Source organism: Aethalodelphis obliquidens, unplaced genomic scaffold (assembly GCF_003676395.1).
Source record: "Aethalodelphis obliquidens isolate GAN/ISIS:26980383/991018 unplaced genomic scaffold, ASM367639v1 scaffold11, whole genome shotgun sequence".
In the NCBI taxonomy this organism is placed as follows: Eukaryota; Metazoa; Chordata; class Mammalia; order Artiodactyla; family Delphinidae; genus Aethalodelphis; species Aethalodelphis obliquidens.
Genome location: NW_020837955.1, coordinates 20852162 through 20877010, shown reverse-complemented (window position 1 = coordinate 20877010; position 24849 = coordinate 20852162). Strand labels below are relative to the sequence as shown.

The 24849-nt window shown below is 50.0% G+C and overlaps 1 protein-coding gene across 10 annotated transcripts in view; it reads left to right on the top strand.

Moving 5' to 3' along the window:
• Window positions 1-24849, top strand: part of SH3PXD2A (SH3 and PX domains 2A) — a 241562-nt gene that overhangs the window by 10072 nt on the left and 206641 nt on the right. Inside the window, exon 2 of one of the 10 annotated variants that reach the window (XM_027112504.1) lies at window positions 16151-16287. The exons of the other annotated variants lie outside the window; for them this stretch is intronic. The gene's annotated coding sequence lies outside the window, so the exon portion shown is untranslated. The remainder of the gene's footprint in view (window positions 1-16150; window positions 16288-24849) is intronic. 10 annotated transcript variants of the gene reach the window in all.

Genomic DNA, 24849 nt, shown 5'->3' with positions numbered 1-24849 from the left:
CTGACTTTGCCCACCTAAGGGTTCTGAGCGTGAAGGGATTGTCTCTGCTGTTTGAAGCGGCTGCTTTGTAAACTCTTTCATGGTAGGCCCCATTCTGACCCAGCTTTATTCCGTTTCCTGATGGCCCAGACCCAAAGGGCTATTTTAAGGGCCTTGCCTGTGTGGGAGAATTTCTCTTTGTAGCAACAGAGAGGGAGGCCTGGCTGGCCTGGCATGGTGCTGGCAGTGGGGCTCTGAGAGAGCGAAACTCTTTCCTGAATTCTGCCTCCTGGGCAGAATTCATCGGGCTCTCAGCACAGGGCCTGGCAACCCGGAAGGGGCACGGTCACTTGTCAGTGAGGGTAGGGCTTGCAGAGGTGGCCGCCCAGGGATTTCTGCTGGTCTAAGCCCCGGTGGCGTGGCCAACTGATGATTCTCTCGCAGAGCTGAGGCCTGTAATAGGACAATGTCTGGACTTTGGTTTCAAGCCGGGGTTAATTATTTACTTTAGTCATCGCTCATTGGCAGCTGGAGAAAAGCAGCCTCGTTTTCCCCATGATTGCTGGTTGTGGCAGCTCCTGGGCAGGGATAGTGGGGAAGTTGGGTCGGAGAATGTGTGAGTGGAGCCCTTCTAGGTGCAGGCACGGGGCTAGGGCTTCTCATCCACCGTCTTCTTTAATCCCCACTGCCACCCTGAGCATCACCCCTGTTGCGTAGCCAAAGAAGCAGGGGCTCAGGGGGGTGCAGCATCTTGCCCCGCATCACGTGGCCGTGAACGGTGAAAGCCAGGGTCTGCACCCAGGTCTCTGCAGTGAGGAAAGCCCGCGATGGTTCCGCTGTGCTCCCTGCAGAGTTGACGGATTACCCACCCCACAAAGGTTAGGTTGCTAGGCAGGAGTACTTCTCTTTTTTCCCTGCCCTCAGCTGGAGGCATCCACACATATCAAAACTAGCTGCACTGGGTTTTTCTCTACACTCTCTGCCCTCCCTCAGACTCTGGTCTCCGCGGCTGTATTTCTCCCTCTGCTGCATGCACCCATGGGAGTCTCGTCCCTGATCTGTGGCTGTGCTAAGGTATGGAACGCTGACAGCACTGCCCTGGGCTTAAGAAAGGAAGTCAGCCCAAAGGGCATATGCACAGTGGACCTTCCCTTGGAAGGCTGGGGCCCTGCAGCTTTATAGTGGCTTTGTCTCCCGAGAGCTTCCCAGAGAGGCTGGGAGACTAGGAAGCACATCACGTGGGTCCCTGATAAAACTTCAAGGGTCTGAATTAAATCCTGGTCATCTGCCCACTCTGACCTTCCCCCTCCATTAACATGTGATGTGGTTGGAGCTGGTATTTGGGATCAGATAACAAACCTCTTGCTACCTAGAATGGCTCCCTAGCAAGGTCTGGCCTCTATTTTGGGATTCAAATTTTTATTTCCCTTGATCTCGTGTCCAGAGGCACTTTTAAAAGCCTGGTCCTTCAGAAGCTCCAGCTGCTGGGGGTTCTACGTCCTGTCCCCAAGGATGGTGGCTAGCACGGCACTGTGGTTGGGAGCAGGGAGCAGTTTATTTCCCAGGCACTTTCAGCCTGCTGCTTGCTCGGGCTAAACGAGGCTCTGGCAACTGGAGCTAGCCCCCGAGAGGGCCTCAGGTAGCAGCAGTTGGAAGTTGAGGGCAAGAGGATGGGAGCAGAGCACCGACTCCCCTTATACATGGGCTCAGGCTCTGAAGCCCTTACTACCTTGTTTCACTTGTTCAAATTTCTTCCCTGCCATGGGCCTCAACTTTCTAATCTGTAAAATGAGAATAATAGTAGTAATAACAACAGCACTTAGCCCATTTGGTTGTTACTCCACATGGTGCTGGGGACATGCCTGGTGTTCAATGGATGGCAGCTGTGGTTATTATTATCTTGGTCATCCTTCATGGTTTTGCTTAGTTTCTGCCACCTCCCAGAAGCTTCCAAGACTTCTCATCTTACAATGTTTTCTGTCTGTGAATTTTTGCAAAGTTTATTGTTTTAACCTCTCCTGTAACTCTTACCAAGAATGGCCTTGGGTTGCTCAGTTTGGGGCAAGCCTATGTCTCCTGTGCCTGATTGATGGAAAAGCCCATTGTGGGGTGGACCTTAATCTGAGGCTTATTTGTATTCATTCATTCATTCATTCAATCAGTCAGTCAACATTTGAATGTTTACTATGTGGCATTGGGAACACAGCAGGACAGATAAAACTCCCCGCCCTTTTGGAGCTCACATTCTGATAGGGGGAGGGAAATAATAAACAAAACTGGTGAAATATGTAGTGTGCTGGATGGGGGCTAAATGCTGTAGAGAAAACTAAGCGAGGTGAGGGAGACAGGGAATGGCAGTGGTGATGGGAGTTGCTGTGCTATTTTATAGAGTGTGGCCAGGGACAGCTCCCCCGTATAGTGACTTTTAAGTAAGATCTGACGGAGGAGAGGGAGTGAGGCCTGTGGCCATTTGGAGCAAAAATGGTTGAGAGAGAGGGAACAGCAAATGCTAAGGCACTGAGGTAGGACTGTGCCTCTAGCCTTTGCAGAGAAGAGCAAGAGGCTGGTGTGGCCCAGTGGCATCAGCAAGAGGGAGAGAGCAGTGGGCAGTGAGGTCAGGCAGCTAAAGAGCTCAAGTTGGGCCTGTGTCCCTCCCAGCACCAGGCCAGGTGCTCTGCTCAGCAATGAGGCGTCCTCTTGACTTGCTGAAGACAGAAACTGGTCAAAACACAGCTGGAGAGGTCGCTCTGGGGACTGTTTGGGGTTTGACCCTGACCCCCCAAGAGGGATTCTGTGGGGAAATACAGCCTCCATCAGCAACGGCTTGGATAGCACCTGAGGACCCCGAAGGTAGCGCACGTCTTAGGGAGTTTCACTAACTGAACATTAGTTTTGTACCTACTGTGTGCAAGGCACCAATGCTGAAAGCAGTCCCTCCAGCTGGGAGCTAGAGGGTGGGGAGCTCCTGCAGAGGCAGCAGCCTCCGCATCCTTTCATCTTTAAACTCCCTCCCTCATGCTAGCTGATGGTCTGGATCACAGTAGGGCCTTGAGCAGTGAAATAAACCTGTAGACGAAGGCTTTATCCTATTAAACCCCCTTCCTCCTACCCCACTCCTATTTTTTAAAGAACCACAGCTTTTAACTTACAATTGTGGCAATTGGTCATTTGAAATGTAGAATATATATTCCTATCATTATAAAACTGTGAATGGTGGTAAGATTCTCAGGCCATTCCACCAAAACCTTACTCATCCATGGAGTAGATGGAATTATAGCACCAAGAGCCAGATGTCTCTAGTTCACCTATATCACGGGCTAGCCTGGGAACTTAAATTCCATGTGTAGCAGCCAGGGGAACTCTCCTCCAGTGTTCATAGTGAGAAGGAAACTTCCAGGCTGACTGATGATGGTGATGATGACGATGATGATGGTGATATTAGGAGCACGAATTATGTGCCACCCATTCTTCTAAGCACTTTACTCTTTACAACAACCTGATGAAAAGAGCGCTCTTTTTTTTTTTTTTTTTGTACACGGGCCGCTCACTGTTGCGGCCTCTCCCGTTGCGGAGCACAGGCTCCGGACGCGCAGGCTCAGCAGCCATGGCTCACGGGCCCAGCCGCTCCTCGGCACGTGGGATCTTCCCGGACCGGGGCACAAACCCGTGTCCCCTGCATCAGCAGGCAGACTCTCAACCACTGCGCCACCAGGGAAGCCCGAGAAGAGCACTCTTATGGTCCTTACTTTATTGATGAGAGAACAGAGACACAGGTTAATTTACCAATGGCCATAAGCTAGGAGGAGGCAGGGCTGGGGTTCAGAGCCAGGCAGTGGGGCTCCGAAGTCCTTCGGGAAACCTCTTACATCCTGACCTTCCAGGGAATCCTGCCAGCCCGGCTGCCACAGCCTAGCCTGGCCGTCCACAGACCTCAGTTAACAAGTGTCAGAGTTGGGAACCGAAGCCACTGGTGGCAGGCAGGAGCGGCCCCTCTTTGTTTCTGAGACAGGAAAAGCCATTTGCTCCTGGAGCCTGACACTGCAGGGGGTGGGTTTGCCGGGCATGGTTGCCTTCCTGGGCCATTTACAAGTCCAGCACTTGTGGCTGGGGTGGGGAGCACTGTATCTGTGGGTGGAGAGGCCAGATTAGAGCGTCTGGCAAGATGTTTCTGACACCTAGGCCATTCAGCTCAGCCAGGCTCAGCAGGTGACCAGGGATATTGCTTTAGCTGGGAGGGGGCACCCTCCCCATTCTGCCCTGTTCAGTTTACTGTGAGAATGAGCTGGGCCTTAACCATTCCTTCCTCTCTCCCTGGGCCCCAAAATAAACAGCAGCTGTTGGCTGCATCGTCTCTGTCGGCTGCCAGTCTGTCAACAGCCGTAGCTCTCGTTTGCCCCGCTCTTTGGGTTTAATGCCATGGGGCATTGGGGACCCTCCAGAGCCTGCCTTGCTGGTCAGCTGGTGTGCCCTGGCATGCCCTCTCCCAGGCAGTGCTGGCCTGTTGGCCGCACACTTGCATTGTCCCTTCGTGCCCTGCATGGAGGCAGGTCCTCATGGTGGTCACAAACTCAGGCTCCAGAGTCTGACATCGGTTCTGCTCCTGGCTCTGCCATTTAGCTGGTGACCTTGGGCAAGCAGCCTAACTCTGAGCCTATTTCCTTCTCTGTAAAATCCGGCCATGGGTTCTAGATCCTGGTATCCTGCGAGGATTGAGACCAGTGCTCTCAAGGCAGTGCTGTCTGGCTTCTGCCCTTGAAGCCAGACTGGCTGATCTGAGTCCTTGCTTTGGCAGTCAGGAGTTTTGTGCCCTCGGGGCAGGTGCTGGAGTTCTCCCCACCTAGGTTTTCTCATCTGTACAACGTGGATAATAAAAGCATCTCCCAGGCTGGTGGTGAGGGTTAAATGAGCTGTGCCAAGCACAGAGTAGGAGCTCAGTGAATGGAATAACATGTGCTCCCTTTGACAGATAAGGCAGCGTCCCCTAAAAGAGTCGTCCACAGGCGCACATCCGAGCGCTAACAGGATTACTCCTCCCCTAACCGTTGTATCTGATTTGCTTGGCTTTGTTTCTACCCTGCGTTCAGAACTTCCACTTGAGGGGCTGGGGGTTGGGGGGCGGTACCATAGAACTGGTTATAAAGCAGGACGGAGGCATGAGAAAGGAGAGCTGGGATTTCTGTTCTACTTGGCAGTGGTTCTGCTGATGTAACATAAGAAATGGGAAGAAGACCGGGTCCGAGGCCATGGACTGCCTTCAGCTGCTGGGCAGATCCCCCGTGGTGTTGACCGGTTTTCTCTGCTGACGTGTGAGCCCCAAGATGTTCTTTCATGTGATCTCCACAACGTCCCCGTGGGCCAGCCTGCCTTGGCTCCGTACTCTGGGAAACCCTTGTGTTCTTTGGCTGTTCCTTGCAATTACCCTCCCTTGTGGAAAGCTTGTACTGGGAACCCCCTTTAGAGCATCCAGACCCCAAAGTCATCATTCTCAAAAAGGAAAAAAAAGGCACTTGACCCCAATTGTGTTGAACTTCAGTGCTACGTGCCGCTGTGGGCACACCAACCCCCTGGTAAAGAGACCCTCACTCAGCAGGGAGCATTTGCACTGTCTCCCCAGGAGCCTGGTCCTTAAACAGGTGGCTGGGCCGGCTGTCTTGTCTCCTCCATGCTGCTCTTGGCCAGTTCTTGCCCCAGGAGAGAGGTCAATGGCAGTTCCATTCCCAACATTCAGGGATGACCCTTTCTGATAGACTTGTGGGGAGAATGAGTCTGCACTTTCGAGACGAATGTGGCAAAGTAGTTTAGAGCAGGGGCTCTGGAACCAGATTGCCTAAATCCAAGTTTCTCCTCTCCCATTTACTTCTGTGTGACCTTGGGCAAGTCACTTAGCCTCTCTGTGCTTCAGTTTCCCATTCTGAAAAATGGGGATAATAATAGTACCTTCCTCATAGGATCGTTGGGAGGATTAAATGAGAAAATGCTGATAAAAGCACTTATAACAGTGCCTGGGGCAGAGTTAGTGCTACCTAAGGGTCACTGTTGTTATCTGAGCTGGCAGGGCAGGTGCAGTCTGCTTCCTATCAGCCCAGGCCTGACGGATATATATATAGAAGCCTTGAGAAGATGCCTGGGGTTTGTGACAGAGGCATCTGGGATGGAGCTTGTGGCATGTTCTAGAGGAAGGGGGTGTAAAGATTCAGACAAGTGTTCCAAAGCTGACTCCACCATTTCCTAGCTGAGTGCCGCCAGCGAGTTGCTGACCCCTCTCAGCTCAGTTTCCTCAGCTGACTGTGCCCACGCCTTCCTCGTAGGGTCATTGTAAGAACCCAAGACAGGGTACAGCATCTAGTAGTCACTCTCCTTTCCTTTAAATGGTGGCCATTTAAACAGCCTTGTGGTTTGGCAAGGGGACCAGGGGGATGGTCAGTGGGCTCCAGCCTGACCTTTCTGGCCGGGAGTCTTGAGTTACACTCTTTCCACACCTCTCCCCTCATGAGCAGACTCTGGGTGTTTACTGCAGCGGGGCTGCCCATGCAGAAGGTGACGGTGCCGCCTGCCGGTACCGTCAGTATCCCAGGTTGTCAAGCTCCTCACAAACAGTCTTGCTGCCTCTGAGGGACCTGCTGAGAAGGGCTGTAGGTCTCCTTCCTGTTTCACAGACAGGAAAGGCGCAGAGAGGCACATGACTTCTGTGATTGTGGAGGACACCGTCGATGCCCCGCCCCGTATGCCCTGGGCTCACCTGAGTTCACCTGCAGCGGTTTCCAGCATGCTGGCAGCTCCCCTCCTCGAGTGTTCCCCGCTGTCGCCTCTCTCCGCCTCACTTCTCTGGGCGAGAGCTCCCTCCAGCAAGGGCACCACGGGAACGTGCTCTACCCAAGCAGGTGCAGCTGAGGAAGGCCAGGGGAGGGGGCGGAGGTGAGTTGTCACTCCGTCATCCTGTCATCCCAGGGAGTTGATATCTCAGCTGCCTGCTCTCCACTGGGACAGTTTGGAGGCGATTTCCAGCCAGAACCTCAGAGGATCCCCAGCAGGACTGAACCCCAATGCCCACAGCAGTAAATTGGCCATTAAGTGCCCTTTATCGGCCTTTATCCTTTCCTGGTCTCGCTCTCCATACCTCCTCACTTGGGATTCCGGGAATCATCTCCCTAATAAATAGCCTGTACCCAAGGCCTTGTCTCAGGGTCTGCTTTGGAATGAACCCAAACTATGATAACAAACTCCTCCTTCTAGCAAGTGGTGGAGCGAGGACTGAGAACCTCTGTCCGTGACTCAGTTCCCCAGGCCGTGCTGTCTTTCTGGAGGTTCCTGGGGTTCTTGTTATAGAAGAGTCAGGATCCTTGTTCGATGCAGGTTTTTTTAAGCTAATAAGAGGCAGGAGTCATTGTGGACAGGGCTGAAGAATACTTGATCAATACAGCAGCTTCTGGGGGCCTCATCAGAGAAGGAGCCCAGTCAATGCAAACGTGAGGGAGAGAAGCTGGGCCTTGGACAAGTGGGAATCTGACCTTGTATAAACTTGCCTCAGGAAAGAAATAAACAAACAAGGGACTTATGGATAAATAGAAATCTAGTATCTTTATCCATCATAGGTCAGGCTGGGAGGAGCAGTGTAAGTGTCTGAGGAAATGAGGTCGGGGGCTGCTGGCCTCTGAGCCCAGGTACAAGGTGACATGATGTGAGCAAGACACTGTCGTTTGTATCTGCTGTAATCTGGCTAGTTGGCGGGGAGTTAGGCATTACGAACATTAAAGCTTCTTGTGATAGTGTTTGAAATTGTGGTGAGACTGGGTGTCCTTATAGAGGATGAAAGCATCTTTAAGAAAATAGAAAAAAGGAGAGAGTGTGTGTGTGTGTGTTTGCATGTAGAATGCATGTGTATTTGGAGATGTGTAATGTCTGTGTGTGTGTTTGGTGTGTTATGGGGGGTGTATTTGGGGATATCGTGTGTGTGTTGCAGGGTGTTGGGGATTATATCTGGGTGGTGTATTAGTATATGTCTATTTGAGAGTGTATGTTTATATGTGTGTGCATTTTGTGTGGTATGTGTATGTGTGTGTGTATGTGTGTGTGTGGTGTGTGTGTGTGGTATGTGTGTGGTATGTGTGTGTGTGTGTGTGTGTGTGTGTGTGTGTGTGTGTAGTACAAGCTGTTGGGTCATTGTCCATCAGGCATATTCCTGGGGCCATCTTTTATCCTTGAGAACTCCTTACGGTCAGGCTAGGGGGTCCCAAAATACTTAGATTTTAGTATAAAATGGAATCATAGACCCTCACATATACTTACCCTAACTACCTTTTCTCCTTTCCTCCAGTGCCTCTTCTGAGTCAGGCAGGTTTACACAGACCTCATTTCACTCTCACAAAAGAAAGATGGTATTACTCCCATTTTTTTTGGCAAGGAAACTAGGAATTGGGGAGGTTAAGTCACTCACTCAAGGTGACAGCTAGTGAGTAGCAGAACTGGGATCTGACCAACCTCTGAACTTCCACCCCTCTGCCCCCTCCACCCATGTGGGGTGAGCTGGTGGGTGGGATTCTGCCGTGACTTTGCACGTGCAGAAAGGGCCCTCTTCTCCATCCAGGACACTTGCTCTAGAAACATGACTTCTAGCTTCAGAGGAGGCCCCGGAAGAAGGCTTGCAGGAGCAGGAAACTGTGAGGCAGGGCTGTGTGAACTAGGCTGGTGTAGACATGCCAGAGGACCTGATCCCAGGAAAGAGTTGTGACCCGGTGGGGGTGGGGGGAGGTGGGGATGGAGGAGAGACTCTAGAAGCAAGGGAGGATTGAGAAGGGAAGCTAGAAGAGGCCTTGAGTTCCTCCCCTGGGCCTCAAGGAGAGGGTATGTACACATTTTTGCTGGGTAAGGAATCTTACGCCTGGTTTTATCCTCCAAGAGCAAACGTCCATCTCCCTCCTGTTTTACTGTGAGCCGGTTACGTGTCCAGGTGTGTGGGGCTGGGGCAATGCGGACCTGTCCGTGTTACCTGTTATGTGAACTAACCTCTAATAAGGGGACGCACAGAGAAACAGGCCTTCCCTACCTGGATTCCTGGAAGGAAGAGAGGGTGGCCATTTCGTCAGTGTGCGTTCTTGGCAGACAGAGGCAGTGGGGCCCCTGGGCTTGCCTGGCTGCTCCCACCCACAGGAACTCACATCAGACAGTAGGGAATCCCACGGAAGCTTCGGTCCCAGATGTAGTCTGCGTGGGGCATTTGGGACTTATTCATGGGGTTCAGATACGCTTGGGTTCCCAGAGCTGCTGGGAGAGGGCCCCCTGGTACCCAGCCAGCTCAGTGACTCCAAACAACTCCTCAGGAGTGACAGTTCCTGCCACTGTCCCTGAGAACCTTAAAGGGCCACCTCTGCCCCACCCACATCCCCCGAACATCAGCCAGGATGAACCCAGGGAAGCAGGTGGATTCACGCAAGGCAGCCTGAGCAGCCCAGATTTTCAAAAGCCATCCTCTACTAAGTTCCCAGCCCCAATGCTATTAATATTAGGCCTTAACCTAATACAGTGTTAACCCTGTGGACTTGTTTGGCTCTCTGCTGACGTGGATTAGGATGGGTTAGAGTGCAGCAGTTACAGGCGAGGCCAAGTCCCTCACAAGCCACGTGACTTTGGGCAAATTATTTAATCTCCCCGAGCCTCAGTTTCCTTATCTGTAAAATAGGGATAATAAAAGTACCACAAACTCATAGAGCTGGTGGCTGGCATCGAAGCATCATGAAGGATAAAAATATAGGAAACAGCGGGAGCTGGGCATCCTCGTGTAGCTCCCCGCGTTAAGGCAGTAGATAGCCCACACTGATGCTCTTAGCCCCCCTCCCTTTTTGGGAACAGCTCTATTGAGATATAATTCTCATACCATACAACCAACCCATTTAAAGTATACATTTTAGTATATTCATAGAATTGTGCAACCACTACCACAGTCAATTTTAGAACATTTTTATTACCCCAAGCAGCAAGTATGCTTGAGCCATCACTTCCACCCTCCCTCCCCACACCCCCACTGGTCCCAAGCCCTTGGAAACCACTAATTTTCTTTCTATCCTTATGGATCTGCCCATTCTGGACATTTTATATAAATGGAACCATCAACGACGTGGTCTTTTGTGACTGGCTTTCTTTCACTAATATAACGTTTTCAAAGTTCATCCACCATCAGCCCTTTTGATGGCTGATAGCGTGAGCTTGACTCATTCCCTGCTGGCCCAGGAGCCCTGGGCACAAACCCTCACCGTGACTTTGGCAGGGCTGGCCTGCGGTCCTGAGTGCAGGTTCCACTGGGGCATTTCCTCTCTCTGCCCTTTGGAGCATGTGGATTTTTCTCTCCTCCTCTACTGTTTTGAAACTGGTCGAGGCTGGATCTTGTAGGAAATGTTGAATGCGCCTGCAGTTTATTCCCATTACTTCCTCTGGCCTGGTCAGCAGCTTGGGGGCAGGGTGGAAACTGTGCAAAGTCTTTACTCATCTGTTCCCCCTGGACTCTGTTTCCGGGAGGGGATGGGGAGAGAGACAACAAAGCGTCTTTATTTGTTTTTAGTGTTGACTAACTTCCCAGCCCCCTTACCAAGTTCTGGTGAAAGTTGCTGGGTTCCTGGTCAGGCTCTCTTCCCTCGAGACACAGGGTCATGGGACTTCTCTTTTGGGGGCAGCCGATGGGGAAGTCGCCAAGTGTTTTGGAGTTCTCTGCGTGTGGAGTTAGACTGCATCTGTTTCTCCTCTAGCTGGAGCTGGACCAGTGCAAAACTGGGAATCCGTTAGGAGGCAAGTAACAAAATCCCATCTAAAACAATCTTAAACCATACGGAAATTTATCATCTTACTTTGAAGTAAGAAGTAGATAGAAAAAAATTATAATTAAAAAAAACTATGCTATTAATGAACATTTAGATTGTTTTCAACTTTTTTATTTTTGCCATTATAAACAGTGCTGCCCTAAACATCCATATGTATGTATATATGGGCTACTATTTTTGTAGGATAAATTGTCAAAGCGACACTGATAGGTAAGAGTGTCTGGGGTTTGTTTTTAGTAGGTCAGTCCACATTTAATCCATTTCCTATTCCGTCTGTGTCTAAATCCATACAATGAGAACTGATACTTCCAGTGAAGACCCTTGTGGATACCTGATATTTGTGGAATCAATTTAGGAACACTGTATTATCTTGCATCCCCATCCTTCCCAATCTATGGCTGAGCATCAGGCTAAAGTAATGTGGGGTTTTTTTTGTTTGTTTGTTTGTTTTGCGGTACACAAGCCTCTCACTGTTGTGGCCTCTCCCATTGCGGAGCACAGGCTCCGGACGCGCAGGCTCAGCAGCCATGGCTCACGGGCCCAGCCGCTCTGCGGCATGTGGGATCCTCCCGGACCGGGGCACGAACCCGTGTCCCCTGCATCGGCAGGCGGACTCTCAACCACTGCACCACCAGGGAAGCCCTAAAGTAATGTTTAAAAGCAAAAGACACAACGTAAAGGACTTTTTGGTCAACAAGAGTATGTCATATATTCTATACCCTTGAGTATACTACTTAGCAGTTTTCTTCAAGAGATTATGTGATTCCCCGTTGGAACGCACAGGGTGAAATGTCTTAACAATGCCAAGTGTCGGTTAGACTATGAGGAAGTGGGGAACCTCATATGCTGCTGATGGAAGCACAGTCCTACCATGTGCCTGAGAAGGAAGAGAACTGGAATATTCTGTGAACTATGGCTACCACTTGGAATAATACAAATGCCCAGGAGAAGAAGATGGATAAATAAATATGGTATATTCATATGATGGAATTCTGTGCAGTTAAGGTGAATAAGATTTATAAGTTTCAACCTGGAATGATCCCCAAAACAGTACTGAGTGAAAAAGGCAAGCAAGAGAATATTACCTATTATACCATTTATGTAAATATAATTTATCTAAATTTCATACTATTTCTATAAATTAAAAATTATTCACAAAATAATAGTGTATTATATATATATTTACATACGTTTGTGGAAAAAGTATAAAAACACAGACCGGAAGGATACACACAAAAAAATTCATGACACTGGCTGCTTCTGGATGGGGAGAGAGAAATGGGCCTGGGAGGAGAATAAGGGATTTAAACTTCATCCATAATGTTTCTGTTTCTCTTGTTTAAAAAATGATAGAATTTTAGCATTTATTTATTTTGAATGGAGTGTGGAAGGATTTGTTATATGTAACATGTAGTCTTCGTTTGTTCATTCATTCATTCAGCAAAGATTTGTTAAATGCCTACTACATGCCTGGCATTGTTCTAGGTTTGAGACTATATGAGTACACAAAAACAGACAAAAATCCTTGTCCTGGGGAGTTTATATTCCGGTGAAATGTATTGATAAAAAAACAAAACAGGACTTCCCTGGTGGTCCAGTGGTTAAGACTTCACCTTCCAATGAAAGGGGTGCGAGTTTGATCCCTGGTTGGGGAGCTGAGATCCCACATGCCTCTCTGCCAGAAATCCAAAACATAAAACAGAAGCAATATTGTAACAAATTCAATAAAGACTTTAAAAATGGTCCACATAAAAAAAAAATCTGAAAACAAAATTTCAAAGTAAAAAATGATACAATTCCCAAATTAAAAAGTAAGTTAATAAAAATTTTAAAAACTAATGTTTAAATGTTTGCATTCCTTCTTTATATGTTTATTTAATGATTTTGCAAATTTAGAGTAAAGCAGTAATTCATATCAATAAAAATTCGTTTTATATTTATTGAGATATATAAAAAGGAGGCTCAGGATGAGGTGCCTTGGTTCATTGGTACAGAAGTTGGGTCTAAATCTGAATTTAAAAAGGCAAGAAAGACAGAGGCATCTTAACATAGGTTTGATTCCAGCACAGAATTTGACCGAGTGACTCTTGAAATAGCAAAAGTAACAATTAGATGCAAATTAGCCCAGAGCCCACCACACTGGGTGAGCCCCACCTGGGAGTAGAGCTTATCTGTTCAGTGCCTTGGGTGGGATTTATCATGTATTAGGAAGAGCAGAGCATCGAGCATGAAATGAATGCTTTACGGAGATACAGTAGCAGATGTGCACATGAGTGCGTGTGCATGTGTGTGTACCCATGAGCACATGTATATGTCTAATGGACTGTTTACTCTGTGCCCCGCCCTGTGGAGGGCTTTCTGAGTGTTATCTCATTTAATCCTCACAACCCTGTGAGGTAGGTGCGTTAACTCATCCCCATCTTACCAAAGAGGAAAGAGACTTAGCCAGGGTGGCAGAGCCAGTGATTGGTGCACTGGGAATCAGAGTCAGGTGCCCTGGCCTCTGTAGCTTGCGCTCTTAATTTTAGGTTACTAGAGGGGGAACGAGAGAAAGACAGGTCCTCCCCGGGAGAGGCAGTGGTAGAGCAGCCGACAGATGATGGGGAGCCATGAGGAGACCAGAAGTGGGAACTTGGGGTGTGAAGAGAAACTGGGGTCTGGGGCTGGAACATCACGCTTGGGAGTTCAGACTTCCCTGCAAGCCGGAGAAGCCCCTGGAGGTGTTGCTTGACACGACCCAGTGTGTGTTTAAAGATGTAACCGCACACGTGGTGTGAAGGATTGATTGGACTCCAGAGACCGGAGGAACTGGAAGACCAGTTGGGAGGGGATGGCAGTGTGGTGTAGCCTCATCTGATGTGCGGGTCAGGCTCTCAAGCCAACAAGGAGGGTCAAAATTACCTTTGAACATCCCTTAAATTGCCCGTCCAGTTCAGTGTCGAGGGCACTTTGTACGCAATTTTGTGCAGAGTCAGAACCCCTGAACTAGAGTAAAAGAAACAAAAGGCAAATCAGTAGCCCTCGTTGGGCGTCCAGACCAGTCACCTGTAACATAAGGCCGGTGGGAGGTGGCTGCAGGCTGTCCGCAAGGCTGACTCCATTCTGCTTTAAGATTAAGCCTCTATAACCTACAGCCTCTTTAGGGGATTTGTAGTCAGGAAGATGGACCCAGAGAGTGAAGGTAGCACCAGAGGGCTGTGATTCCACCGCAGCTGCTGGCTTCGTGGTCTTTCTGTGTCTTGGTTTTCCTTAGTTTTCATCATTCCTCTTATCTCCTGGGATAATCCCTTTCCACTTCCTAAACAAAGGTGTTTCCCTAGATTCTGTCCAGTTACTAAGCCTCGTGCTTCCATTTTCTTCTCTCCATACTCTTTGGTTCTGGACCTTCTTTTCCACTTAATCTGTGACCTCTGGGCAGATCTGTGTCCGCAGGAGGACCTTCTCCTGTCCCCAGCCAGCCAGCACCTTCTCACCAAGGTAAGTCTGTCCTCCACCACCCACCTCATCCTACTCCCTGACTGCCCAGTATTTTAATTAATGGCACCCCCATTTTTCCAGTCCCCGGAGTCAAAATCTGGGAGTGACATTTGACTTCTCCTCCCCTGACTTCCATCTGGATTCTGTGATCTGATGAGTGGTTCCCAGATCTGCCTGGGAAGCTGGTGAAGAATTTCTTCCTTTGGGATCACCCGCTGCAAGCCCGGAGGCTGATTCAGTATTCAGGTAGCCTGGCACAAGGGCAGGACCCGAAGTTCATGTCTTTTTCAAAGCTCCACGGGAGCACCTACTGATGAGCCAAGTGCTGGAACTACTGCCCTGGGTCTGCATCTGCCCCGTCTCATAGCTTCATTAGCCTTGCACTTCCGTCTTGCACTCCTCTCTCTATCACCCTAATTCTAGGCCACACGGCAGCTTAGATGGGCTTCTGCAGGTCACTGCAGCCAGCCTAGACCAGAGCGGTCACCTTGCGATCACCCAGCATCTCTCTCTGCACCCTTGCCCCAAAGCCATGTTCATTGCCTGGAACTTGCCCCCTCACCTGCCGAAATCCTTTAAGGCTCATCTCAGATGTGTCTTCTAAAGGGCCTTCCAGGTCCACGTGAGACAGATGGGCTTCCTCCACTCCTAGCTTGTAATAATTACTGGTTTACATATTTCTTTCCTCTGCAGGATTAATTGAACAAGCATATGTGAAGCACTGACCCAGACACTTAGGATGAGGAGGGACAGAGAGGGGCCCATCCTTAAGCTCCAGGGTACTTACCAGATGCTAAACTCCTTAGGACCAGGGCTCTGGCGGACCTCGAGTGTGCACTTCATCAATATTTGTTCATCCTACCCTGTATCCTGCGTTTCCCTCCCCAAAGAGTAGGTCACATGCTGGGTTTTCTACCCTCAGGTGCAGCAAGTTAAGTTAATCGTATTTTTCAGTTCATTGTACCTTATCACATTGCAAAGGCCTCCTCCTGCTTTATTTTTATTTTTCCCCTTCAGTCCTAATCTTCACTCCTATCCCTTTTCCGCTTATGCATCCCCTCTAACCTGTTTAACATAAACCCGTGTATCCTCAGAAAATAGGTTGTGCTGTTCGTGAGCGTGGTTCGTAATCTACATAAATGGTATTGTGCTATAGGTTTGTTTTGGTGATTTCCCTTTTTACTCAATACGGTGTTTGTAAGATCTATTTACGTTGTTGTATGAAGCCACTTTATTGCTTCTGACTGCTGCATGGTGTTCCATGCTGACATTTTACTTATTTGCTGCCCTCTGTTACTGGGCCCTGAGGTTGCCTCCAACACTTTCTCCTGCAAACATTGCTGCAGAGTAACGTCCCTGTAGGCTGCAGCCCTTACAGTCTGCAGTGATTTCCCCAGTACGTGCACCAGGAGTGGGATCACTAGGGCACAGGGCTTATACAGACTGAGTTTAAGTAAATACTACCCTATTGCTTTTCAGAAGAGCTGTACAATTTATAAGCCTACGAGCAGTGAACCACGGTTCTCATCTCCCTACACCGTCACCAACACTTGGTGTTATCCAGAAGAGTAGGTCATTTTCCTCTCTCCTTTCCAGAGAGGGCCTTCTAGCCTGTTGGCATTTCTCCCCATGGACCAATCCAACCAAGATTGGAAGATGTAGTGAGTTTTAATGTCTTCATATTATTCCTTCCTGGCCCGTCTCCCTTGCCTGTAATGAAAGTTCTTTTTGTAATTCCCCACCCAGTTCTCACTAATGGGACCAGAAACCTAAAACCTTTCTCCATTATCTTAAAAACTCAGCCAGCTTTTCAAAGCTAAACCTCCTTTGTTTTTCAAGTTAATCTGAAATAAGCCCTTCTTATCTTGTTTTCCCCCTTTGCTCAGTGCCTCCAAGCCTCAACGGCCATTCTTGTGAATGCCCCAGAAATGGCCTCTGAAAGGTACTGCTTCACCTGTGTGTGCCCACGGTTGGAGGTGGGCTGCAGACCCTCCCCGGATGTTGCTGTCTTCACAGAAGCCAGGTTTGGGATTTAACTCTGTTTAAATGCCTGCAGCCTTGTTTGCAAACGGAAATGAGTTGGGTTTATTTGCTGGGGATAATTATAGGGAAAAGACTCCTACCTGATACTATCCAACTTCTGGCCTGAACGTTTCAATGGATAATCAATCATAACTGTTCTTTGACATCGTATCTTTTATTTTTTTTTTTGGCCACGCTGCACGGCTTGTGAGATCTTAGTTCCCCGACCTGGGATGGAACCCGGGCCCTCAGCAGTAAGAGTGCTGAGTCTTAACCACGGGACCACTGGGGAGTTCCCTGTTCTGTGACATCTTAGGTCGCTGGGGTGGGCTATTACTGAACTCTTAAACCTTGACTGGTTCCAGCAGAGCATAAATGTGGCTTTAGGTCCTATGTTAGATACGCATTATATGCTTGCGTGATTTCTCCAAGTACACTGTGAGGGTAGTGACTAGGGTCTTCCTTACCCTTCTACCTAGAGCCTGCCCCCCACTGCCCCTCCCCCCCCGCCTTTCCCCCACTCCCCCCCGCCCCGCTTTGCACTTAGCAAAGTAAATACTTGTTGGGTGGTTGACACAGGATTACATGTTAATCCATCTTTTTTTTTTTTAGAAGAATCTTTTTTTTTTTTTTTTTTTGCGGTATGCGGGCCTCTCACTGTTGTGGCCTCTCCCGTTGCGGAGCACAGGCTCCGGACGCGCAGGCTCAGCGGCCATGGCTCACGGGCCCAGCCGCTCCGCAGCATGTGGGATCTTCCCGGACCGGAGCACGAACCCGTGTCCCCTGCATCGGCAGGCGGACTCTCAACCACTGCGCCACCAGGGAGACCCCTAGAAGAATCTTTTTATTTATTTAGGTATTTGTTTATTTATTTATTTATTTTTGGCTGCGTTGGGTCTTAGTTGCTGAGCGCGGGCTTTCTCTAGTTGTGGCGAGCGGGGGCTGCTCTTCGTTGTGGTGCATGTGCTTCTTATTGCGGTGGCTTCTCTTGTTGCGGAGCACGGGCTCTAGGCCCATGGGCTTCAGTAGTCATGGCACGCAGGCTCAGCAGTTGTGGCTCACGGGCTTCGTTGCTCCGCGTCATGTGGGATCTTCCGGGACCAGGGCTCGAACCCGTGTCCCCTGCATTGGCAGGCGGATTCTTAACCACTGTGCCACCAGGGAAGTCCCTAATCCATCATTTTCAAAGTCTAGAACCAGACCTATTTAAAAAAACAAACAGAATCCTTCCTTTAAAAAGTGGCATTACCTTCTTACCCTCACACGTGTTCATTTTAGTCTCATTTATTGCTCTTTGGAGTGGGGGGTCTTGGGGGAACGACTCTGAGAGCCTCTTAAACTTAAAAGAGGCATAATAAATTACACTCTTTAGAGAAGCTTGGATAGCTGCTTGTGTCCCAGAAGTGGGATGGGAGCACAACATTCTAGATGGTTCCTCTGCTCACACCCCCCGCCCCTCCCTGCCGCCTACAGGGCTTACCTCCCAGAGCAGTGTGCGGTACCCTACAGATCGCCGTTAAATAAACAGTCCCTTGAAAACACAACGTAAAAAGAAGTGCTGTCTATGTATTGCATCAGGAGAGCTAACTATTATGGAAAAGGCCAGATATTTCCACTGTGTTAAGAAAATAAGAACCCGGCAGCATGGAACGTCCCAGTCAGTGGGCAAAAGATGTGGAGACTTCAAAAGGAAGAAGAACTGTCAAGACAGCATGAGCGACAACGGGCGACTGCCCCGTTGAGAAAAGAAAGCGTGCTAGGGTGTGTGTGTGTGTGTGCGTTTCCATATGCAGCGGCAGAAGTCGTGACAGTGCCTTTCACCTGGGAAATAAATTAACGAACACACCAGTGTCTGTATCACGGCTCACCCGAGCAATGGGCCAACTGTGACTCGGCCTGGGGGTGAGGTTAGGAGGAGGGGGGCAGAAGTGCAGAACAGAAACAGTCTTTGTTCTCACAAGACCCAAAAGGCAGATTTGCAGGAAGAGACCCCTCGTCGTGGGTCTGAAATGAAGATGGACGCTCGAAGATAGTGCTGATGGCTCTAGCAGAGGCCCTGCCCTTGGGCTCTCAGCCAGGGAGGGCCCCCGACCCTGAAGCGGAATATCTGAGTGATGGGATTCCTGCTCGCTTCTCCAGCCCACCTCCCTTCGCCAGCTTGTGCTTGTGGAGCTGGGGGAACGCCGTAAGGCCAGGCGGCCTGACTTTAATTGGAAAGAGACCAGGAATCATCTTGCTTTTATTAAAAAGTTAGGCTGGGTTATCTCAGGGCCGCCCGCAGGGTGGGCGATCCTTCAAAGCTGACCAAGTTCTGAGCTGCTGGCCTGCCTACTTCAATGAGCTGGGGGAAGCTCATTTGAGGAGTGGCAATAAAGTCGGTCACCGGCCTTGCGACGTGAGAATGTTATTCTTAAACCTGAGAATGTCGTCCCTGAATCATCGGGAAGAGCTCCCAGGTGTGGAGAATGGGCTCTTGTTCCTTAGGCTGATTTGGAACCTGGCACTCTCATAGCTTCCTGGCTCCCTCTCCTGAGCACAGGCCTCCCCTCCCCGGCCAGGTGTGGCCACCTGGATGAACCTGTCCACCTCGATGAACCTGTCCACCTAGATGACGATGCATCAGCTCAGCGGGCCCCTCCCTTCCTCGAAACGGAGAACCATAACATCTTGTTACAAAGACTTCCCTCCCTCCCTCCCTCCCCAGAGATGCCAGTGCCCTGTGCCACCCTGCTGGGCCCTGCCCGGCTGATGATCCCTGTCTCCGGCCCTTGTTGAATTCTATGCCAAGGACTGTATAAAACTCAGTACACACAGGCCTTCCTATGAGCCTCACACCAGCCCTCTACAAAGGCAGAACTATTACCATCCACTCTTGTTAGCCCCATTTTACAGATGAAGAAACAGAGGCTCCAGCAGGCATAGGACTATTTGCCCGTGGTCACACGGACAGTACGTGGCAGGGCTGAAATTTACACCAAGGCCCATGCTTTTCAACACTGCCCTCTCTCTCTGAGGACTGTGCAGAGGTGGCCAGGACACAGCCTTGCCCTCAAAAAACCTCACGGTTTAGGTGGAAAGAGAACACTTCCTCCTGTGGAAAGATAATTAGCTACCAAACACTGCAGGGGAGTTCTAGGGAGAGGCTGCAAGGCATTCAGGGTGCATACAACGTGCCAGGCTTTGTGCTGTGGGCCTTGTGTCCATGACCTCGTTAATTTTCACAGCAACCCAGTGAGGTTCACTTTACAAACACAGGACCAAGGCTCAGAGAAGTGTTGTTACTTGCCCAACAACACACAGCTCATGGGTGGTGGATCTGGGCTCAAACTCACATGTTAATATTTTATAATAACTATAAACTGAGTGTAACCTTAAAAAGTTATGAATCACCACTGTACACCTGTAACTTATATAATATTGTATAGCAACTATACTTCGATTTAAGAAACCTCACGTGTTGAACTCCAAAGCACATTCTCTTTGCCTGATACTGTGGTAGAGACTCAGTTTTAGTAGGGTTGTCTGGGAGGGAAGGGAGATGGGAGGGGGTGAGCACCCCAGGCTGCGGAAGCAGAAGAGGAGGACCCGGGAACAGCAGGAATTCCACCAGCCCCTCCTGAGAGGGAGCCAGTGTCCCAGTCTTCATCACTGCCCCAAAGCCATGGCCCCTGGGTCACAGCTAATGACGTGTGGTGACCGCTGAGGGCCAAGTTTCCTCGGTTCCATGGAGGCGACGTCCCCTACTCATCCCTCCTCCACCTCGAGCTCCCAGGGTAATTCATTAGTGTGGTCACCACAATGGGTGTGGACCTGTCAGGATAACAGATTATCTGAGGGACATCCTTGTTTGGAAGGAGATGGATTCATCCCTTGATCACGTCCGTGCTCTCTGCTTTTCCTCCCATCCTGCCCAAATGGAAACACACCTTTCCTTGGCTCCCAGCCCCCTCCAGGCAGTGTCTTCTAGTTCCCTACGGTGGGCCATGCAGAACCCTTGCACTGGTTCAGCCATGCTGGCCTTGAGAAAAGCAGACCTGTGTCTATTTTCTCATCTGCCCTTTCATTCATCAACAAGCATTTATTAGATGCCTACTGTGTGCCAGGCACCATGTCAGATGCTGCAGATTCCTGGTTGAGTCAAAATGATTACAAGTCAGAAGAGGAGGGAGCTTACAGACTGGCTGGGATGACCAACTTTAACCAGTCTTGTGTGTGGATGTGCAGCGATGGACTGAGATCAGGAAAGGAACAGGACACTCTGAAGCATGAACAGGAGGCCTCTCTGTAAATTTGGAAGGAAGGAGAAGGGTGTTCCGAGCGGAGGGTAAAGGCTCAGTGGTGGGAGGGAGTGAGGTGTTTCAGGATCCTCACGACAACCCTGTGAAGGCAGTTCCCTGTTACCGTTGTGATACCCATTTTATAGGTAGTTAGGTGAGGCCCAGGAATGCCATCTTCTCCTAACCTAGGGCTGGACCTGGGTTGCTTCCAGGTTCTAAATTGTGCCTGGGGCACCAGAAGGGATTGGGCTCACTAAGAAGAAAATCCCAGCATTGGGAGGCAGTTCCACCCAAATCGTGGGTTCCTGTTTCGCAAGGCCGGCCGTGTTCCCAGTAGGTCTGAAGCTCTCTGATCACAGGAAGGAGGTGGAGAGTGCACTGAGGGCCTGGGATGGAGCGGGGGGTGGGGGGTGGTGGTTCTGGGCTCAGGCCAGAGAAAGGACAGAACCAAGTGGAGCCTTCTTTAGGGAAACCTGAGAGACAGCATCACACAGTGGAAAGAGAAGTTTTAGAGTTCAGCAGACATGGCCGGGCATCCGGGTTTCCATCTGTGTGACCTTAGGTGAGTCACGTGACCTCTTAGAGCCCAGGCGCCCTTGCTTGCAAAATGGGAGTGACGATGCCACTGACAGGACTTCATGCCTGAAATGCTCAGCTGGGAGTCCGGCACGTGGTGAGCACTGCACATGCAGGTGCCTTTATTAGCTAGAGTTCATGAAACGCTGGATGTGCAAAAGAGGTCAGTTTGTGATTTATTTAATTTACAGGAGGACTTCTTGTTTTATGAACAAACTTGCTGACGATGCTTTTGTATAGGGAGTTCCTCTTATGGTTTGAAAAATAAAAGAATTTGTTATTTGCAACTGTGATTTATTGGGGAGCCCCCCTGTTCTCAGCTTCATACAGAACTGAGCTAAGTGTTGACCTGAAGGAGGGTCTCTAGGGGTGTGCCTCAGGGCTCTGTTCTCTGTCTCTGACCAAGAATGTTTGTCAATGACTTCAATGGGATTTTGAGGTCATCCTGATCACATAGGTGACGCAGGGAGGAAAGAGAGTGTGTTAAGCAACAAGCCAGCTTCCAGAAATGCCTTGGAGAAGATTGGGATTACCTAGGCATAAATGTAATGTGTTTTAATTCAAGGGACCAGTGGCCCAAGTGTTGGCAGCAGCAGGTTTGGTTTTTGCGGAAGCAAGAGTGTGATGTGTCAGGGTTTCGGTCGCTTGGGAGGTCAGCAGACGTCAGCAGTATGACTCTCCAACCCTGGGTATGGGTTCACAGAATTCACAGTTCTTAGACTGTGCTCAGACAGTCAGGGTTTAGAACGTTTAGAGGAGGGAGGTGGTAAGAATCTGCTTCTATTCTGCCCTGTCAGTCTGTCTGCACCTGGGAGGCCCAGTGCATGCTGTCTGATGGCAGAGTACACGGAGGACAGCGTGGTGGAGGAAGATGCAAGACTAGCCATGGGAGCAACAAGAGGAAGTGGGGAGGTTGGCCTGGAGCAGAGGAGACCCTGGAGAGGGGTCGTGCGAAATGCCCTCCTTCAGGAGAGGAGTTTGATCTGTGCTCTGTGGCCTCAGGGACGGAACTAGTGGATATGGACAGCAGTTAGCAGGAAGGAGATTCAGATCAGTATAAGGAAGAACGTTCTGATGGTCAAAGATTGCACGGACTGCCTTGCGTGCAGCCTCCGCATTCGCCGCTGGACCTGTGCAAGCACAGGGCAGGGCTCAGTGACCTTTCAGGTCCCCTTCTGTTTCTGAGAGTCTGATTCTCTAATTGGTTGACGCTGGCCCTTTCCAGCTGTGGTCAGAGCTCAGGGAACATGGCTCTTGTTCCTTCGGTTCCTCTGTTGAGACTCCCATTTGTGCCCGTGAAAGTGATGGTGTCAGGGCCTCAGGGCCTGGGGCTGGGAACAGGGTGGGTGGTCGTCCCCCACACTAGCAGCCTGTTCTCAGCCTCGCTGAATGTTCACTTGATACCCAGAACCTCCTCTAGAACCTGAGCACGTCTGGACCCAAGGTCACAGAGCCCATGGTGACCAAGCTGGACACTAACCCCAGCCTCTGACTCCAGGTCCCCTTCCCCTCGCACTTGACCCAGCCTATGCACTGGCAGCCTCCCCCAGCCGTGGAAAAGCCCAGAGAACAGAGAATGTTAGAAGCTGGGCGGGGGACACCAGCAGTCATATCCCAACTCTGCCCTTTTGCTTGTCTTCCCATTTCAAAGACAAGGAAACTGAGGCCCACAGGGGGTGAAATGCGTTGACCAAAGCCACTAACGGAACCAAACTCCACCCCTGCCCTCCCTGCCCTCAGCACCCGCTGGATGTCTCCTCTGTCTCTGCAGGGTACCGCAGAAGGACGCGGGTGTCTGGTCCTTGAGGGTCAATGGGAGAGGGCCATAGTAGGCACATTCCACAAGGCTTCAGGTTTTCAAAATAGCCTGGCAGGCCTGTGAGCTTCCTCCTAGGGGCCAGGGAGTATCCCCAGCTGGCAGGGGATAGCCTGGGGTAGCAGTCCCATGTAGAGGGTGGTGGTGTGGGTACTGAGATGCCTTTTCTCATCAGCAAGGAGTAAGGCCTTGGCAAGCTGACTGGCCTGACTTGGCTGTCCCAGCCCAGACCTGGCCCCTGCCCGCTGGCCCTTCTTCCCTCAGCTCAGCTGCTTCTGCAGACTCCTCCCTGCCTCCCATCCCCAAACTCCATCAACTTTCTAATAGTCCGTGAGTTGTAGTGTAAGGCCTGAGGCTGTCACAAGGTGGGAAAGAACACAGGGGTTGGAATCCAAGCCTACTACATGCTGGCTGTGTGACCCTGGACAAGTCACTTACCGTCTCGGAACCTTAGCGTCTTCTTCTGTAAGATGGGGACACTACTCGTGCCCATTCCCAGGGTTGGTGTATGGGTCCCCTGAGCTTGTGTGTGTACGGCTGCCTCCAGCATAGAGCCTGCTTGGAACTTGCTAGGGTGGCTCCTGTCCCTTCCTTGGGTGCCATGAAAGTTGCAATGCTCTGTGACTTGGCTGACCGGAACCAGGCTTTCAGTTCACTGGAAGGGAAGTGGTTAAAGCCAGACCAATAAAGGCAGAGTAAGGAATGACACCTTCTTAGACAAAGCCAGCACTGCCTTGAGGAGTATTTATGCAAAAGGATTGATTCTTCCATATCTTTCTCTTACTTCTTTCATGGCATTACCTCCCTGTGGGCAAAACTAGAAGACCTTGCTCTTGGGATAGTTGCAAACTGTTTAATTCTGAGGATGTCCTGGAACAATTTGACGGATATTGCCCAAAACATCTTTGAACATAAAACTTGACACACTTCTGTGAGTTTATCCCCAGGATAAATTTCTAGCAGGGGAATTGGTGGGTCAAAGAATTTGCATTTCTCATTTTGATATATACTGGAAAATGGCCCTCCTAAAAGAATTCACATCCCTCCTACAGTGTGTGAGACATGTCTGTTTCCTCATACCTTCATCAGCACTGGGACCTACCAAACTTGAATGTTTTGCCAGTCAGCTAAAGAAAAAGAGTTCTGGTTTCTTTTTTTTCTTTCTTTTTTTTTTTTTTTTTGCAGTACGTGGACCTCTCACTGTTGTGGCCTCTCCTGTTGAATAGCACAGGCTCTGGACACGCAGGCTCAGCGCCATGGCTCACGGGCCTAGCCACTTTGCGGCATGTGGGATCTTCCCCAGCCGGGGCACGAACCCGTGTCCCCTGCATCGGCAGGCGGACTCTCAACCACTGCGCCACCAGGGAAGCCCCTGATTTCTTTTTTAATTGTGCATGAGTTTGAGTGTCTTTCCTAGGATGGATTGGTCACTTGTATTTCTTTTTTGGTAAATGCCTTTTTACATTCTTGGCCCATTAAACATTTTTCTGTTGGGCGGTTCAACTCATTAGCTTGGATTTAGAGGGTTGTTCTCCAGGCAGGTGGGTGGGGAGTCTCCAAGAGGGCTTGGTGGTGTTTAGATCACTTTCCTCAGGGGCTGTGAGTTGGAAGTGAGCTTCTTTGCTGCCTCCATCCAAGGGGCTGCTCTGGGCTTGCTCTGAGCTTCCTGGGGTTCTCATTGTTAACAGGCACGAAAGTGCTCTTCCCCTCTTCATCCCAATGCCAGGCAGTACATCAGGGCAGAACTTGTGATTGGACAGCTGTGGGGGGGGACTTGATGTTGGACACACAGCTTCTGGGATTAGGGGAGTAGAGGGAGAGGCGGGATGCCAAGGAAGAAGCTACGTGTGTGCGTGCGCGCATGCGCAGCTGTGAGTGTGTGTGTGTGTGTGTG